At 50.9% G+C, this 17,661-nt stretch overlaps 1 long non-coding RNA gene across 10 annotated transcripts in view; it reads right to left on the bottom strand.

Annotated features, from left to right (window-relative positions):
- The window catches only part of LOC140410187 (uncharacterized), a 179,754-nt gene that overhangs the window by 143,315 nt on the left and 18,778 nt on the right, over nt 1-17,661 (bottom strand). For 8 of the 10 annotated variants that reach the window (XR_011940540.1, XR_011940545.1, XR_011940546.1 and 5 more), the window contains one exon: nt 985-1,123. The exons of the other annotated variants lie outside the window; for them this stretch is intronic. This is a non-coding gene — a long non-coding RNA (uncharacterized lncRNA). Of the gene's footprint in view, nt 1-984; nt 1,124-17,661 lie in introns of those variants that run through there. 10 annotated transcript variants of the gene reach the window in all.

Genomic DNA, 17,661 nt, shown 5'->3' with positions numbered 1-17,661 from the left:
CAAACTTGCCCCCCCCTCAAACTTGCCCCCCCCCTCAAACTTGCCCCCCCCTCAAACTTGCCCCCCCCTCAAACTTGCCCCCCCCTCAAACTTGCCCCCCCCTCAAATTTTTCCCCCCCCAAAACTTTTACTCCAAATATTCCCACCCCATCCTCCAAATATTTCCCCCCCCCAATTATAATCCCCCACACATTCTTCCGCAAAAAATATCCCCCGTGGAAAAAATACATAATCCTCAGGTCAAGTTGGTTGTTTACACATTTTATTGCCAATGTGGATACAGAGATGGGGGGGTTCCGTTCCCCCCCCCCCTTACAAAACACTGACCCACATGGGGAGAGTTCAAATGAAATGAAGGTGCAAATCCACTGTTTAATTTATTCAACACACCAGACCCCTCCTGTGTTCCCTCCTACTCCCACTCGCCACCTTTATCCCCTCCTGAGGCTGCGTTCCCTCCTGCTCCCCACTCCACCTCCTTAATCCCCTCCTGAGGCTGCGTTCCCTCCTGCTCCCCACTCCACCTCCTTAATCCCCTCCTGAGGCTGCGTTCCCTCCTGCTCCCCACTCCACCTCCTTAATCCCCTCCTGAGGCTGCGTTCCCTCCTGCTCCCCACTCCACCTCCTTAATCCCCTCCTGAGGCTGTGTTCCCTCCTTCTCCCCACTCCACCTGCTTAATCCCCTCCTGAGGCTGCGTTCCCTCCTGCTCCCCACTCCACCTCCTTAATCCCCTCCTGAGGCAGCTTTCCCTCCTGCTCCCACACAACATCTTGTTCACTGGAATAACTCACCCAACCCTCGGTGTGAAAATGTCACTGGTCTCCCACTCCCCCCAGAGACACTGACTCCTGCCTCTTTCCCCGCCCCCCCCACCCCCAGAGACACTGAAACTCCTGATTCCCCCCCCCCCCCCCCCACCTGCTTCCAAAAAAAAAAAAGAGCACAACGCTTGAGTACACTTCAGAATAATGAAACCCCAATAATGACGGACAAAGACACATTGACATTTATTCTGTTTCTCTCAGGTTAGAACTCCTGTCTGAGGATTCCTCGCCGAGGAAAGATTCTCTTTGCGTCGTCCAAGCTTCAAAATCAACTCTCCTCGGGGAGAGAAAGAGAAAGCTGGAAATTGATTAAAGCAAAGTGTTATTGAAATAATAAAGGCACAGCAACATTCTGGGACTGCCCCCAATCTGTTTTATAAAACCCATTTTATAAACACGGCCAGACGATGCTACAATTTAGTTGTTTTAAAAAAAATATTTTTATTGATAACAATAACAAAAGCAATAATAACATAACCATCAACATAGTAAACAAAACATTTCCCACCCAACCCCTTCTGTACATCCCTTAACCATATTGCATCTACCACCCCCCCCCTTCACAATGCTGCTTCTGCCGACACTTTAATTTGCCCCCAGAAAGTCTACGAACGGCTGCGTCCTCCGAGAGAACCCCAGCATTGACCCCCTCAAGGCAAACTTTATTTTCTCCGGATTGAGGAACCCAGCCATGTCACTGACCCAAGTATCCACACTCGGGGGCTCCGAGTGCCTCCACATTAAAAGGACCCGTCTCCGGGCTACCAGGGAGGCAAAGGCCAGAACGTCGGCCTATTTCACTCCCTGTACTCCCGGATCTTCTGACACTCCAAAGATCGCTACCTCCGGACTCGGCGCCACCCGCGTGTCTAGCACCTTGGACATTGCTTGAGCAAAACCCTCTAAGCTTCGGGCATGCCCAAAACATGTGGACGTGGTTTGCTGGGCTTCCTGCACATCTCTCGTCTACCCCGAAAAACTTGCTCATCCTCGCCGTCTTCATGTGTGCCCGGTGTACCACCTTAAACTGTAATAGGCTGAGCCTGGCACATGATGAGGAGGAATTAACCCTGCGGGCGTCCGCCCACAAACCCGCCTCTAACTCCCCACCTAACCCCTCCCACTTGCCCTTCAGTTCCTCCACCGGGGTCTCCTCCGCTTCCAACAAATCCTGATAGATATCCGACACTTTCCCCTCCATCACTCTCCCTGCTCACTCCAGGACTGGTATTTACCCTCTTCCCCCTCTGTCTCTTCTCCCCCCCCCCCCCACCTTCTCCCCCTCTGTCTTTTCACCCGCATCCCCCACCCTCTCCCCCTCTGTCTCCTCCCCACCTTCTCCCCCCTCTGTCTCCCCCCCCCCCCCCCGCCCCCTCCCCCTACCCTGCAGGTTTCCCCCAATCTCCCTGCATATTTCCGCTTCCAATTCCTGTTGACTATTTGGGTACAATCCCAATGAGGTCACCATCCCATCCTTGGTTCCACCCACAAAACATCGCTGGATGATTCCTCGGTTATTTCATCTTTTTTAAAAATATATATTTTATTCAAGATTTTTTTTTGGCCAAACAGAACAGTGCATAGTTTTTCTTTTAAACAACAATAAAGCAATATAAATAACAGTGGCCAATTTTGAACAAATAAATAAATTATATACAAACAGAAACAAAAACCAAACTAAATGGCAACTGCCTTGTCCAAAATAGTTACTCTCCAAAGATACAATCCAACAGTCCAATATACATTACCTGTAACCAATGTCTATACATATACAATGACATCCCTGAGAGCCCGCCCGGATCCTCCCCCCCCCCCCCCCACCCCCCACGGATTGCTGCTGTTGTCTTTCTTCCTTTTCATTCCCTCTATCGTTCTGTGAGGTAGTTGACGAACGGTTGCCACCGCCTGGTGAACCCTTGAGCCGAACCCCTTAATACGAACTTGATCCGTTCTAACTTTATAAACCCTGCCATGTTGTTTATCCAGGTCTCCACCCCCGGGTGTTTGGCTTCCTTCCACATAAGCAATATCCTGCGCCGGGCTGCTAGGGACGCAAAGGCCAAAACATCAGCCTCTCTCGCCTCCTGCACTCCCGGCTCTTCTGCAACCCCAAATATAGCCAACCGCCAGCTTGGCTCGACCCGGACCCCCACCACCTTCGAAAGCACCTTCGCCACCCCCACCCAGAACCCCTGTAATGCCGGACATGACCAAAACATGTGGGTGTGATTCGCTGGGCTTCTCGAGCATCTCCCACACCTATCCTCTACCCCGAAAAATTTACTGAGCCGTGCTCCAGTCATATGCGCCCTCTGCAGAACCTTGAATTGTATCAGGCTTAGCCTGGCATACGAGGACGACGAGTTTACCCTACGTAGGGCATCAGCCCACAGCCCCTCCTCAATCTCCTCCCCCAGCTCTTCTTCCCAATTCCCTTTCAGCTCATCTACCATGATCTCCCCCTCGTCCCTCATTTCCCTGTATATATCCGACACCCTACCATCCCCCACCCATGTCTCTGAGATCACTCTATCCTGCACCTCCTGCGTCGGGAGCTGCGGGAATTCCCTTACCTGTTGCCTCGCAAAAGCCCTCCATTGCATGTACCGAAATGCATTCCCTTGGGGCACCCCATATTTTTCCGTCAGCGCTCCCAGACTCGCAAACGTCCCATCTACGAACAGATCTCTCAATTGTACTACCCCAGCTCTTTGCCATGCTCCAAATCCCCCATCCATTCTCCCCGGAACAAACCTGTGGTTATTTCTTATCGGGGACCGCACCGAGGCTCCCGTCCTTCCCCTATGCCGTCTCCACTGCCCCCAAATTTTTAATGTTGCCACCACCACCGGGCTTGTAGTGTATTTCTTCGGTGAGAACGGCAACGGCGCCGTCACCATTGCTTGTAAACTGGTCCCCTTGCAGGAGGCCCTCTCCAATCTCTTCCACGCCGCTCCCCTCCCTTCTCCCATCCACTTACACACCATTGAAATATTGGCGGCCCAGTAGTATTCACTTAGGCTCGGTAGTGCCAGCCCCCCCCTATCCCTACTATGCTGCAAGAACCCCCTCCTCACTCTCGGGGTCTTCCCGGCCCACACAAAACTCATAATGCTTTTCTCGATTCTCTTTAAAAAAAAAAAAAGCCTTCGTGACCATCACCGGGAGGCACTGAAACACAAAGAGGAATCTCGGGAGAACCACCATTTTAACCGCCTGCACCCTACCTGCCAGTGACAGGGACACCATGTCCCATCTCTTGAAGTCCTCCTCCATCTGTTCCACCAATCGTGTTAAATTAAGCCGGTGTAAGGTTCCCCAATTCTTGGCTATCTGAATCCCCAAGTACCGGAAGTCTCTTGTTACCTTCCTCAGCGGTAAATCCTCTATTTCCCTGCTCTGCTCCCCCCGGATGCACCACAAACAACTCACTTTTCCCCATGTTCAATTTATACCCTGAAAAATCCCCAACCTCCCCAAGTATCCGCATTATCTCTGGCATCCCCTCCACCATGTCCGCCACATACAACAACAAATCATCCGCATACAAAGATACCCGGTGTTCTTCTCCTCCCCTGAGTACTCCCCTCCACTTCCTGGAACCCCTCAGTGCTATGGCCAGGGGCTCAATCACCAGTGCAAACAATAACGGAGCCAGGGAACACCCCTGCCTCGTCCCTCTGTAAAGCCGGAAATACTCAGACCCCCGTCCATTCGTAACCACACTCACCATCGGTGCCCTATACAGCAAACTGTACCCATCCGATATACCCATCTCCAAAGCCAAATCTCCTCAGCACCTCCCACAGATAATCCCACTCCACTCTATCAAATGCTTTCTCGGCATCCATCGCCACCACTATCTCCGCTTCCCCCCTCTGGCGAGGGCATCATCATTACCCCTAGCAACCTCCGTATGTTCGTGTTCAGCTGTCTCCCCTTCACAAACCCAGTTTGGTCCTCATGAACCACCCCCGGGACACAGTCTTCTATCCTCGTCGCCATTACCTTGGCCAGAATCTTAGCATCCACATTTAAAAGAGAAATGGGCCTATAGGACCCGCATTGCAGCGGGTCTTTTTCCTTCTTTAGGAGGAGCGATACGTTGCCTCTGACATAGTTGGGGGCAGCTGCCCCCTTTCCCTAGCCTCATTAAAGGTTCTCGTCAGAAGCGGGGCCAGCAAGTCCATATACGTCCTATAAAATTCCACCGGGAATCCGTCTGGTCCCGGCGCCTTCCCCGCCTGCATGCTCCCAATCCCTTTCACTACCTCCTCCATCTCAATCTGTGCTCCCAGTCCCGCCTTCTCCTGCTCCTCCACCTTAGGGAATTCCAGCTGATCCAGAAAGCTCATCATTCTCTCCTTCCCTTCCGGGGGCTGAGCTTTGTATAATCTTTTACAGAATGCCTTGAACACCCCATTCACTCTCTCCGCTCCCCGCTCCAATCTCTCCCTCCTCATCTCTCACCCTCGCTGCTCCCTCTTCCTCAGTTGGTGGGGCAGCAACCAGCTCGCCTTCTCCCCATATTCGTACTGTACACCCTGTGCCTTCCTCCATTGTGCCTCTGCATTACCCATAGTCAACAAGTCAAATTCTACATGTAGCCTTTGCCTTTCCCTGTACAGTCCCTCCTCCGGTGCCTCCGCATATTGTCTGTCCACCCTCAAAGGTTCTTTCAGCAACCGCTCCCTTTCCCAGAATTGCCGCAGTTGTTGTGCAAAGAATGTAGGGTGGGGTCTAGGGAGGCTGGAACCCTCCCATCCGTGGGCAGGGTGGGTACAGAGGGATATGGGCCAAATGCGTGCAAGTGGGACTAGCTTAGTGATAGAAACTGGGCAGCATGGACACGCTGGGCCGAAGGGACGTTTTACATGCTGTAAACATCTTTAACTCTATGACTGGCCTCCAGTCACACAAACAGCCTTCTTTCCACCACCCTCTGTCTCCTATCACTAACTCAGTTCTGCTTCCAAGTTACCCCATCTCCCATGTGCATTGACTTCTTTGTCAGTCTCCCATGTGGGACCTTGTCAGAGGCTTGGCTGCAATCCAGATAAACTACATCAACTGCAACACCCTCATCTGGTCACCTCCTCAAAATAATTCAGTCCCATTGGTTCAGCACGGCCTCCCTCTGCCACGCTGACTATTCCTGATCAAAGCTCGCCTCTCCAAGTGGAGATTGATTCTCCAGTCCCACCGCCCCATGTCAATATTTCCCTCAGCCTCACACAGCACGATCCCACACTGGAGACTGTCAGATCCTGTGACTTTATCCCCCCCCTCCGTTGACCCATCAACCAATGTCCACCTCTGCTTTGCTGTCTCTGGATACCCCCTCCCACCCCATCACCTCACTGGCTCTCTTTCACCCACACAGCCCACAATATTCCCCACCCCCCCAGTGTGGACAGTGTCGCCTTGCGAGGAACACTGGCGGGTTGTGTGGGCGCAAGGGGAAGGGGAGGGGTGGGGGGAGGGCGCTGGACCCTGACTCTACACCAGGAAACCCCCATCCACGATTCTTGTCTCTCTCTCCGCTCCCTCTGGCTTTGCACTCTCCCCTATCTCCGTCCTATTGCACAATCAGATCCAATCACCCCTCCAGTCAGTGTACATGAGCGATGAAGGCAATTCTACACAGCAAGATCCCACTGGCAGTACCACGATGGTGCAGGACACCCCTCCCACACTCTGTCTCTCTCCCCCCACCCCTCCAGATCCCCTTCACATCCCAGTCTCAACTCCCATCACTTACCTCTGCCTCCATCTCTCTTTCTCTCTCATTTCATTTCTCTCTCTCCCTCTCACTTTTCATTTCTCTCCCTCCTCTCATTCATTTCTCTCCCTCCCTCCCTCTCATTTCATTTCTCTCCCTCCCTCCCTCTCATTTCATTTCTCTCCCTCCCTCCCTCTCATTTCATTTCTCTCCCTCCCTCCCTCTCATTTCATTTCTCTCCCTCCCTCCCTCTCATTTCATTTCTCTCCTTCCCTCTCTCTCATTTCATTTCTCCCCCTCCCTCTCATTTCATTTCTCTCCCTCCCTCTCATTTCATTTCTCTCCTCCCTCCCTCTCATTTCATTCTCTCCCTCCCTCCCTCTAATTTCATTTCTCTCCCTCCCTCCCTCTCATTTCATTTCTCTCCTTCCCTCTCTCTCATTTCATTTCTCTCCCTCCCTCTCATTTCATTTCTCTCCCTCCCTCCCTCTCATTTCATTTCTCTCCTTCCCTCTCTCTCATTTCATTTCTCTCCCTCCCTCTCATTTCATTTCTCTCCCTCTCTCACTTTTCATTTCTCTCTCTCATCATTTCATTTCTCTCCCTCTCTCACTTTTCATTTCTCTCCCTCCCTCCCTCTCATTTCGTTTCTCTCCTTCCCTCTCTCTCATTTCATTTCTCTCCCTCCCTTCCTCTCATTTCATTCTCTCCCCCTCCTCCCTCTCATTTCATTTCTCTCTCTCCCTCCCTCTCATTTCATTTCTCTCCTTCCCTCTCTCTCATTTCATTTCTCTCCCTCTCTCACTTTTCATTTCTCTCTCTCATTTCATTTCTCTCTCTCCCCTCTCCCTCCATTTCATTTCTCTCTCTCTCTCTCTCTCTCCCTCTCCCTCTCTGAGCCGGATCTCCACAGAATCAGAGCGCACAGAACCGGCCCTTCCACCCACCAAGCCTGGAGAGACAAGTGTAAATACTCGAATCTGCTCCAATCCCTCTGCCCAGCACTAGGCCCAGAGCCTTGAATGTTACCACACGTTGGGTGTCGCAAACCGCCCAATTCTCTCCAACAGAGAGAAATCTGGAAGAGACAGAGACAAGAACATTCTGCACTCAGAAACTCAGTAAAGTGAATTAAAATGGTCCCTGGCCTTTTCCATGTAAATGTGACATGACGAACGTTCCGATTGGCAATTTAAGCCCGCTTCCAGTCACCGCCTTTTACATTCCAGGCCCTTGTCAACGCTCGATCGAAATAACTTTCAAATGTTCTGTCTTATCATCCTGAATAAAGTCCCCCCACACTGGACATGTTTAAATGTTTAACATTCCACATTCACATCCCAAACCCTCTCCAGTCAATGAATCAATTACAGTCGCAATGAAGGCAGTTCCGCACAGCAAGATCCCAGTAAGTCCCACGGCAGAGGTGGACACTTCCCCGCCCCCCCCACACTCTGTCTCTTTCCACTACCCTTCCTGAGCCCCTCACCCCCCCCCCCTCCCAGCCCCTCCCTGTTCAGCTGCCCTTCCCTCCTTCATTTCTCCATCTCTCTCTCTCTGTCTGCCTCTCCTCTCCCAGCCTCCCTCTTTCCCTCAATCTTTTACATTTACAGTGAGCTCGCGGGTGTTTGTAAGTAATAGGGAGCCAGACCAGGAGAGTACACAGCACGATTCCACACACACACACACACACACACACACACACACAACGGACAGGGGAACAATTTAAACACTGAAACCAGGAGCAGGCCATTCGGCCCTTCCAAGCTGCTCTGCCATTCATTATCACGCTGACCATCCAACTCAGTGACCTGTTCCCCTCCCCCCCCCACCCCCCACATCCTTTGATCCTCCCCAGAGCTGTATCCTTCTTTAAAACAAGCGAGACAGCAACATTATCCAGGGTGGATCTTTATAAACACAAAATTCACAGATGGTCCAAAATGTGTCCAGGCAGACAGAGAGAGAGAGACAGAGAGAGAAATCCAGTCAACACCTCAATAAACTCAAAATGCTTCCTGCACATCGCACTGAATCTCTCAATTCATCCCCGTGTGGGGAAAACTGGCAGCAGATTATCCAGGAATAAAACTTCACCTTAAACAACTTTCAATTCACGTCCCTCTCCCAGCAGCTTCACAAGTGGAGGATGGATTTAAAACCCAGCGGCTGCTCCTTTAGGAGGCACTTTCTGGGTCATCTCTGCCCAGCAAGACTCCAAGGCACCGTTACCAATCTCCATCCCCTTCTCTCTCTCCCCCTTTACTGTATTCTCTCTCTCCTCCTTTCCCTTTCTCTCTCTCTCTCTCCTTTCCCATTCTCTCTCTCATTTTCCTTTCTCTCTCTCTCATTTCCCTTTCTCTCTCTCTCCTTCCCATTCTCTCTCTCCTTTCCCATTCTCTCTCTCCTTTCCCATTCTCTCTCTCCTTTCCCATTCTCTCTCCTCCTTTCCCATTCTCTCTCTCCTTTCCCATTCTCTCTCTCCTTTCCCATTCTCTCTCTCCTTTCCCATTCTCTCTCTCCTTTCCCATTCTCTCTCTCCTTTCCCATTCTCTCTCTCCTTTCCCATTCTCTCTCTCCTTTCCCATTCTCTCTCTCCATTTCCATTCTCTCTATCCTTTTCCTTTCTCTTTCCTTTCCCATTATCTCTCTCCCTCTCCCATTCTCTCTCCCTCTCCTTTCCCATGTTCTCTCTACTTGCCCGTTCTCTCTCCTTTCCCGTTCTCTCTCTCCTTTCCCGTTCTCTCTCTCCTTCCTGTTCTCTCTCTCTCCTTTCCCGCTCTCACTCTCCTTTCCCGTTCTCTCTCTCCTTTCCCGTTCTCTCTCTCCTTTCCCGTTCTCTCTCTCCTTTCCCGTTCTCTCTCTCCTTTCCCGTTCTCTCTCTCCTTTCCCATTCTCTCTCTCTCCTTTCCCATTCTCTCTCTCTCCTTTCCCATTCTCTCTCTCTCCTTTCCCATTCTCTCTCTCCTTTCCCTTTCTCTTTCCTACCAATTCACTCTCTCCCTCTCCTTTCCCATGTTCTCCTCTCCTTGCCATTTCTCTCTCTCCTTTCCCATTCTCTCTCCTTTCCCATTCTCTCTCTCCATTTCCATTCTCTCTCTCCTTTTCCCATTCTCTCTCCTTTCCCATTCTCTCTCTCCATTTCCATTCTCTCTCTCCATTTTCCTTTCTCTCTCCTTTCCCATTCTCTCTCTCCTTTCCCATTCTCTCTCTCCTTTCCCATTCTCTCTCTCCTTTCCCATTCTCTCTCTCCTTTCCATTCTCTCTCTCCTTTCCCATTCTCTCTCTCTCCTTTCCCATTAATTCCCCATTAACTGGGCTGTTCAGCACAAACTGGGGCTGTTTAGCACAGGGCCAAATCGCTGGCTTTGAAAGCAGACCGAGGCAGGCCAACAGCACGGTTCCATTCCCGTACCAGCCTCCCCGAACAGGCGGCGGAATGTGGCGACTAGGGGCTTTTCACAGTAACTTCATTTGAAGCCTACTTGTGACAATAAGCGAATTTCAATAAAACATGGGCACCTTCCCGATTCTCTCTCTCTCCTTTCCCATTCTCTCTCTCATTTTCCTTTCTCTTTCCTTTCCCATTCTCTCTCTCCCTCTCCTTGCCATTCTCTCTCTCCTTTCCTTTCTCTCTCTCCTTTCCCATTCTCTCCTTTTCCTTTCTCTCTCCTTTCCCCTCTCTCTCCTTTCCCATCTCTCTCCATTTCCATTCTCTCCACTCTCCATTTCATTCTCTCTCTCATTTTCCTTTCTCTTTCCTTTCCCATTCTCTCTCCCTCTCCTTTCCCGTGTTCTCTCTCCTTACCCATTCTGTCTCTCCTTACCCATTCTCTCTCTCCTTTCCTTTCTCTCTCTCTCCTTTCCCTTTCTCTCTCTCTCTCCTTTCCCTTTCTCTCTCTCTCCTTTCCCTTTCTCTCTCTCTCCTTTCCCTTTCTCTCTCTCTCCTTTCCCTTTCTCTCTCTCCTTTCCCATTCTCTCTCTCCTTTCCCATTCATTTCCAGTAAAACACTGGCACTGTGCGATTGGTAAATTGAACCAGGCCCCAATCGCAGCTTTTCCTTTCCTTGTCTCTTTGTGAGAGCTGGATTGAAATGTCCTCGGAAAATCTCCTGTCTTCCCATTTAGAATAAGTGTCCCACCACACTGGACATGTTTAATTTTCATGATTACAGAACTAAAACCCAAATCTTACCCCCCCCCCCCCCCCCCCCCCGCCCCTCCACACACACACACACACACAGTCAATGTACTAATGACTAAAGTTACAATGAAGACCATTCTGCACAGCAGGATCCCACGGCAGCCCCACAACGGAGGAGGACTCAACCGCTCCAAGTTCCAGTATCCATTATCCTAACTGAGTCCCCAATGTTCCCCACCCCCTCTCAGTTTGGTTCTCCCTCCCCCTGTTTCTCCCCCCGCCCTTTCCCTCCGTCTATTTAGGTTTACAGTGTGGACACCATGGCGGGGTGAGGAATATGGGGTGGGGAGGTGGGGGTCTGTGCCCTGGCTGTGCAGCAGAGAACCCCATCCAACAATCTCCTCTTCCCTCTCCCTGCCCCTCTGGCTTCTCTCTCTCTCTCTCTCTTTCTCTCTCTCTCTCTGTCTCTGTCTCTGACTCTCTCTCTGTCTCTCTCTCTGACTCTGTGTCTCTGTCTCTGACTCTCTCACTCTGTGTCTCTCTCTCTCTCTGACTCTGTCTCTCTTTGTCTCTGTCTCTGACTCTCTAACTCTATCTCTCTCTCTGTCTCTGATTCTCAGTCTCTCTCTGTCTCTGACTCTTTCTCTCTCTGACTCTCTTTCTTGACTCTCTCTCTCTCTGACTCTCTCTCTCTGACTCTCTGTCTCTGACTCTCTGTCTCTGACTCTCTGTCTCTGACTCTCTGTCTCTGACTCTCTGTCTCTGACTCTCTGTCTCTGACTCTCTCTCTCTCTCTCTAACTCTCTCTCTCTCTAACTCTCTCTGTCTCTGTCTCTCTGTCTCTCTGTCTCTCTGTCTCTCTGTCTCTCTGTCTCTCTGTCTCTCTGTCTCTCTGTCTCTCTGTCTCTCTGTCTCTCTGTCTCTCTGTCTCTCTGTCTCTCTCTCTCTCTCTCTCTCTCTCTCTGTCTCTCTCTCTCTCTCTCTCTCTCTGTCTATCTCTCTCTGATACTTCACTAGCCGAAGACAAAGATGGAAGGGAGGGAGACAGACAGAGAGACAGAAACAGACAGAGACAGAAACAGACAGAGAGACAGAGAGAAAGGGAAAAATGCAAAGTCAGTACACCACTAAAATACAAATATTTCCTGTGCATTTAACTCTAACCTGGATTTATTGCAATGTCAGCTGTGTTGAGCCCTTTAAAACATGTGACACACATTGCACACAGAGACTGACAGAAAGAGAGTGACACAACGACACGCAGACAGGCAGGCAGAGACAGAGGGAGTGAGAGAGAAGTAAAGAGAGGTAGAGACAGACCAACAGGGAGAGAGACATAGACAGAGACAGAAAGAGCCAGGCAGTCAGAGAGAGAGACAGAATGAGAAACTGGCGCAGAGACAGAGGGAGAGAGAGAGGCAAAGAGAGAGACAGAGTTAGGCAGTCAGAGAGGTGTTGACAGAACGAGAAAATGACGCAGACACAGAGCGACAGAGAGAGAGACAGACACAGGGACAGACAATGCAAAGTCATCACGTCACTGCCCTCTTTCCACTGGGGAAATCAGCCGCCCATTCCTTTAGGAGACTTTTTATAATCGCCCCCCAGAATTTATTTCTATTCCTAAATCAGGGAATCCCCACAGGGTGTGACAGAGCCTCCCCACGCCCACCCCCATGCCTGGGACTGGGAGCTGGGCACCTTCACACTGGAGACTCCCAGATACTGCCTCTCTAACCATCCCCCCCCACACCTCCCTCGGCCCACCCTCCAAACTCCACCTCTATTCTGCCGTCTAGTCCTGTTTCCCTCACTCTCCCCTTTCTCTCTCTCTCTTCAACAATTTCTCTCATTCTGGGAGAACGATGGAGGCTGAGAAGGAGAGGGGCTGAGGGGGAGAGAGGGGCTGAGGGGGAGAGAGGGGCTGAGGGGGAGAGAGGGGCTGAGGGGGAGAGAGGGGCTGAGGGGGAGAGAGGGGCTGAGGGGGAGAGACTGAGACTGAGACTGAGAATGTTACAAGCAGAAACTCAGTAAAAGTCGATTCAAACGGTCCCCTGGGCTTTCACAAGGAACCGTGACATTAATCACAGTACAACACGGGCACCGTGCGCTTGGGAAATTGTCTGATTAAATGGAAGCCCCTCTTTAAAACTGACAGTGGGGCAGGGGGGGTGGGGGGGCAGCCTGGAAACTTTGGAGAACTCGGTGAGCTGAATTAACCCCCTCCAACACACACACAACCCCCCCCCAATTACCAACACTTCACTATCAGTCCGTCTTCAGCACAGGAGATATTCCGGGATTAGAAACAATCCCTTACACAGCCTCACATTTACAAATTCAATCCCAGCACCTCGGGAACATTATGGAAGTCGATACGTTCATGTTTACATGTTGCAGTGTGCACAGCAGGATCCCACAAAAATAAACATGATGGAGACAGGAGCCCAGTCCATATCATGCGTCTCTCTTAACACCCCCCCCTCTTCCCCACACACACACACAACCCCCCCCCCACACACACACACAACCCCCCCCCCCACACACACACACACACACACACACACTCTTCCCCCCCCACCCTGCCCCCCCCCCACACACACACTACCCCCCCCCCCCCACCACACACACACACACACACTCTTTCCCCCCCCCCCCCCACACACACACACACTACCCCCCCCCCCCCCCCCACACACACACACACTCTCTCTTCCCCCTGCCAGGCTCCCAATACAAATATTGACAAATCACATTGGTGTTTTTATCATTTTATTGAAGGGGAAATATAGGGAGAGAAATAGCTGGAGAGAGAGAGCGAGAGGGAGAGGAAAGCTGGGAGGGGATGCAGGTCAGGAAACAAATCTACAGAAAGAGAGAGAGAGGTACAACTGGGAAGAATCTGCTCACTCCCTCAGGAAACATCTTCATACCGACTCGGGATTGGAGTTTCTGTAAAATCGCACTTTCTAAACAAGATGTGACTGGGCAGGGACTGCACACTAGACCCTCACCCCCAGACCCTGTTGACTCCCTCACCCCATCCCACATCTGTTCTGTTTGGCTATCTCTCCCTCTCCCTCCCTCTCTTTGTACATATCTCTCTCTCCCTCCACCCTCTCTTTGTCTGTCTCTCTCTCTCTCCCTCCACCCTCTTTGTCTCTCTCTCTCTCCCTCTACCTTCTCTTTGTCTGTCTGTCTCTCTCTCTCTCCCTCCACCCTCTTTGTGTCTCTCTCTCTCCCTCCACCCTCTCTTTGTCTGTCTGTCTCTCTCTCTCTCTCCCTCCACCTTGTTTGTCTCTCTGTCCGTCCACCCTCTCTTTGTCTGTCTCTCTGCCTCCAGTATACAGATTTAGGAACTTTTAATTCAAAAATTCAACAGTATATTACTGACCATGAACCATTTCTTTGCTCATTGTTGCAATTCCAGTTTGTTGCATGCATAGCAAGATGCCAGGAGGCTCTCTCTCACTCTCTCTCCCCGTTTCCCTCATTCTCCCTCTTTTCCTACAGCTCTCCCTGTTTCTCCCTATAACAGCCCAGCTCTCCCAGCCTCCCAGTTCCACAATCTCTCAGCACCATCCACACACACAAATATCACCGTTACCAACCAGACTAGAACAGATTGGGAGACTGACCCCTTCCCTTGTGTTTCTCTCTGTCTCTCTATCCCTCATTCACACCGCCAAACCCATCCCTCCTTCACTCATGCTCTCTTTGTCCATCAAATATTAAAATCAAACCTTGATCGGGCATCAGAACCAGACAAAATGGGCCCTGAGTGAAGCCACTTTCCTTCCCCTGTCTGCTGTCATCTTCCCTCCCTCACCCACGTCCCAACACTCTATCTCTCCGAGCCCCCCGCCCCCCAACCTGAACACCATCTGGATTCCGGAAGTCAGGAGACACATCCCCTCTGTCCCCAGAAAGAGTTACCCTCCCCTTTTTCCACTGGGCAAATCAGCTGCCCAGTCCGTTAGGAGACTTTTTACAATCGCCGTCCCTGCTTTTATTCCTATTCCCAAATCCGGAAATCTCCACATGGTGTGACAGTACCCCCTCCCCCCCCCCCCCCCCCACTCCCCTGAGACCCCCAGGTGTCTAACCCCCCCACCCCCTATTTGACCCTCCCACCAAACTCCACCTCTATTCTGCTCTCTATTCCTGTTTCCCATGCTCTCTCTCTCTCTCTCTTCACCCATTTCTCCGGTTCAGGGAGAAAGATGGGGAAAGAGACAGACAAACTTAGTCCAATACGATTCAAACGCTGCCCTGGGTGGGCCTTTCCACACACAACAGTGACATTCCGGTCAAACATGGGCACTGTGCAATTGGCAAATTGTCTCAATGAAAAGTCCCTCTTGAAAGCTGTCAGTGGGGTGAGGGGAGTGGGGCAAAGTTTGGAGACTTTGGAGAACTCAGTGAGCCCCCCCCCATCACCAACACTTCACTAATCAGTCCGCCTTCAGCACGGGAGATATTCCGGGATTAGAAACAATCCCTTACACAGCCTCACATTTACAAATTCAATCCCAGCACCTCGGGAACATTATGGAAGTCGATACGTTCATGTTTACATGTTGCAGTGTGCACAGCAGGATCCCACAAAAATAAACATGATGGAGACAGGAGCCCAGCCCAGATCCTGCCTCTCTCTTAACCTCCCACTCAACCGCCCCCTTCCACACCCCCCACCTACACACACACACATTCGCCACCCCCACCAGCCTCCCCATTCAAATAACGACAAATCACATTGGTGTTTTTATCATTTTATTGGAAGAGGAAATATAGAGGGAAATAGCTGGAGAGAGAGGCTCAGTGAGGGGAGGGGGATGCGGTGGGGAAGAGTGAGACAGGCAATTTCTCCCACCCCCCCTCTCTTTCTCTCTCAGGGCTTCTTTCCCTCTGGATGTATTTTCAAATCGACTGTCTCAGGACAGGACAGGGCTGTCTCAGGACATTTTCAAATTGACTGTCTCAGGACAGGACAGGGCTGTCTCAGGACATTTTCAAATCGACTGTCTCAGAACAGGACAGGGCTGTCTCAGGACATTTTCAAATCGACTGTCTCAGGACAGGACAGTACTGTCTCAGGACATTTTCACATCGACTGTCTCAGGATTGTGTAAAATCGCACTTTCTAAAAGATAATGTAACTGGGCCGTGACAGTGCACAGCAGAACCCCCACCCCCAGACCCTGTGCCTGATCACCCCCTCACTCCACCCCACATCTCTCCCCCCGTTTCCCCTGACCCTCCCTTTTCTCTCACCCCCTCTCTTTTTCACTCCTCGCTCCCACCGCCCTCTCTCTCTCCCCCTTTTTCACTCTCTCCCTCCACCCTCTGTCTTTCTCTGTCCCCCTCCCCTTTTCACTTTATCTCCTTCCACCCTCTTGTCGTTCTCTCTCCCTCTTTTTCACTCCCTCTCCCTCCAGCCTGTCTTTCCCTGTCCCCCCTCTCTTTTTCATTCTCTCTCCCTCAACCCTGTCTTTCTCTGTCCCCTCCCCTTGTCACTATATCTTTCTCCCTCCACTCTCTCTCTTTCTCTCTCCCCCTCTTTTTCACTCTCTCTCCCACCCTCTTTTTCACTCTCTCTCCCTCCACCCTCTGTCTTTCTCTGTCCCCCTCCCCTTTTCACTATATCTCTTTACCTCCACTGTCTCTCTTTCTCTCCCTGCCCTCTCTTTTTCACTCTCTTTCTCCCGCCACTCTCTCCACTCTCTCGACAAATCACATTGGGGTTCTCTATTACATTTAGTACAAGATGAAATGTAGAAAGAAATGGCTGGAAAGTAGGAGAGAGAGAGATAGAAAGCTGGGGTGACTGAGGCAGGGACATTTAACCCCAAACCCCCCTCAGAAATCCTTCCTATCCCACCGCCCTGTCTAAAACACAAACACCACCATTGAGGACAAACCTGTACCCAGGCTGCGGCCTATTCATTTCAGACCCTCTCCCGACTGCTGCACACTCAGTGAGCCAGTTTAATTTTAAATTGTGCGTGGTCACTAAGTTGACAGTTCAGGAAAGGCTGCAGGCCACTGACGCACAGCAGGATCCCACAACCAGCAATGTGATCCTGACAGGGTGGGACAGGCAGGTGAGTGGGGGGATGGGGGAGAGACATATTCCTTCCCTTGCCCGCTATATTCTTTCTTCCATCTCTTTCCCCCCCCCAAATACCCCCACCCCTGAACACCACGGGTATTGTGAGTCTGGAGACACAGCCACTGTCCCCAGAAAGTTACACTTCCCTCTTTAAACTGGGAAACCAGCTGCCTGGTCCGTCCGGAGACTTTTTACAATCACCCTCCCAGCATTTATTTCTATTTATTTCCTAAATCAGGGTATCCCCAGAAAGATGTGATGAGACTCCTCATTGCAGTTTGTGGGAAGGTTTCATTGATGAAAGGTTTAAAGAGACACTAAAAAGCTGGAGAGAGATGGACAGATAGCGGCAGAACGCTGGGGAGACAGAGAGAGAGAGAGGCAAGAATGGAAAGAAGGCAGAAAGGGAGAGAAAACCTCTCTTTTTCACTACCTCCCTCTCCGTCCAAACTCTCTCTCTCACATCTCCCTCTTACCCCGCCGCCACAGCCCTCCACGACCCCACTCTTTCTGTCCTTGTCTCTCTCTCTTTCATCCCAGTAGTTGGGAAGGAGAGAGAGAGAGAGAGAGAGGGTCACTCACAGGAATCCAACAATCACTTCCACAGCAAACTGAATTCAAATGGCCCCCTGCCAATTTCATTTCACCCTCACATTTAAATCTCGGCCTAAAACACAGGCTTTATTCCAGATTTATACCCCCTTCAAGTTAAGGGACTATAATTCGAGATTACTTTACAGTCGATGGATTCATTATTAAAGTGACCCCACCGTTGGTTCATTTCCGGAATTCTGCAGGCAACTTGTGCACGGGGAGATCCCAAAAATGGTGACACTTTCCAAATTGAGTTCAGAGTTT

This window comes from Scyliorhinus torazame, chromosome 4, assembly GCF_047496885.1.
Source record: "Scyliorhinus torazame isolate Kashiwa2021f chromosome 4, sScyTor2.1, whole genome shotgun sequence".
In the NCBI taxonomy this organism is placed as follows: Eukaryota; Metazoa; Chordata; class Chondrichthyes; order Carcharhiniformes; family Scyliorhinidae; genus Scyliorhinus; species Scyliorhinus torazame.
The sequence above is the reverse complement of the archived record's forward strand: the minus strand, read 5'-3'. Positions and strand labels throughout refer to the sequence as shown.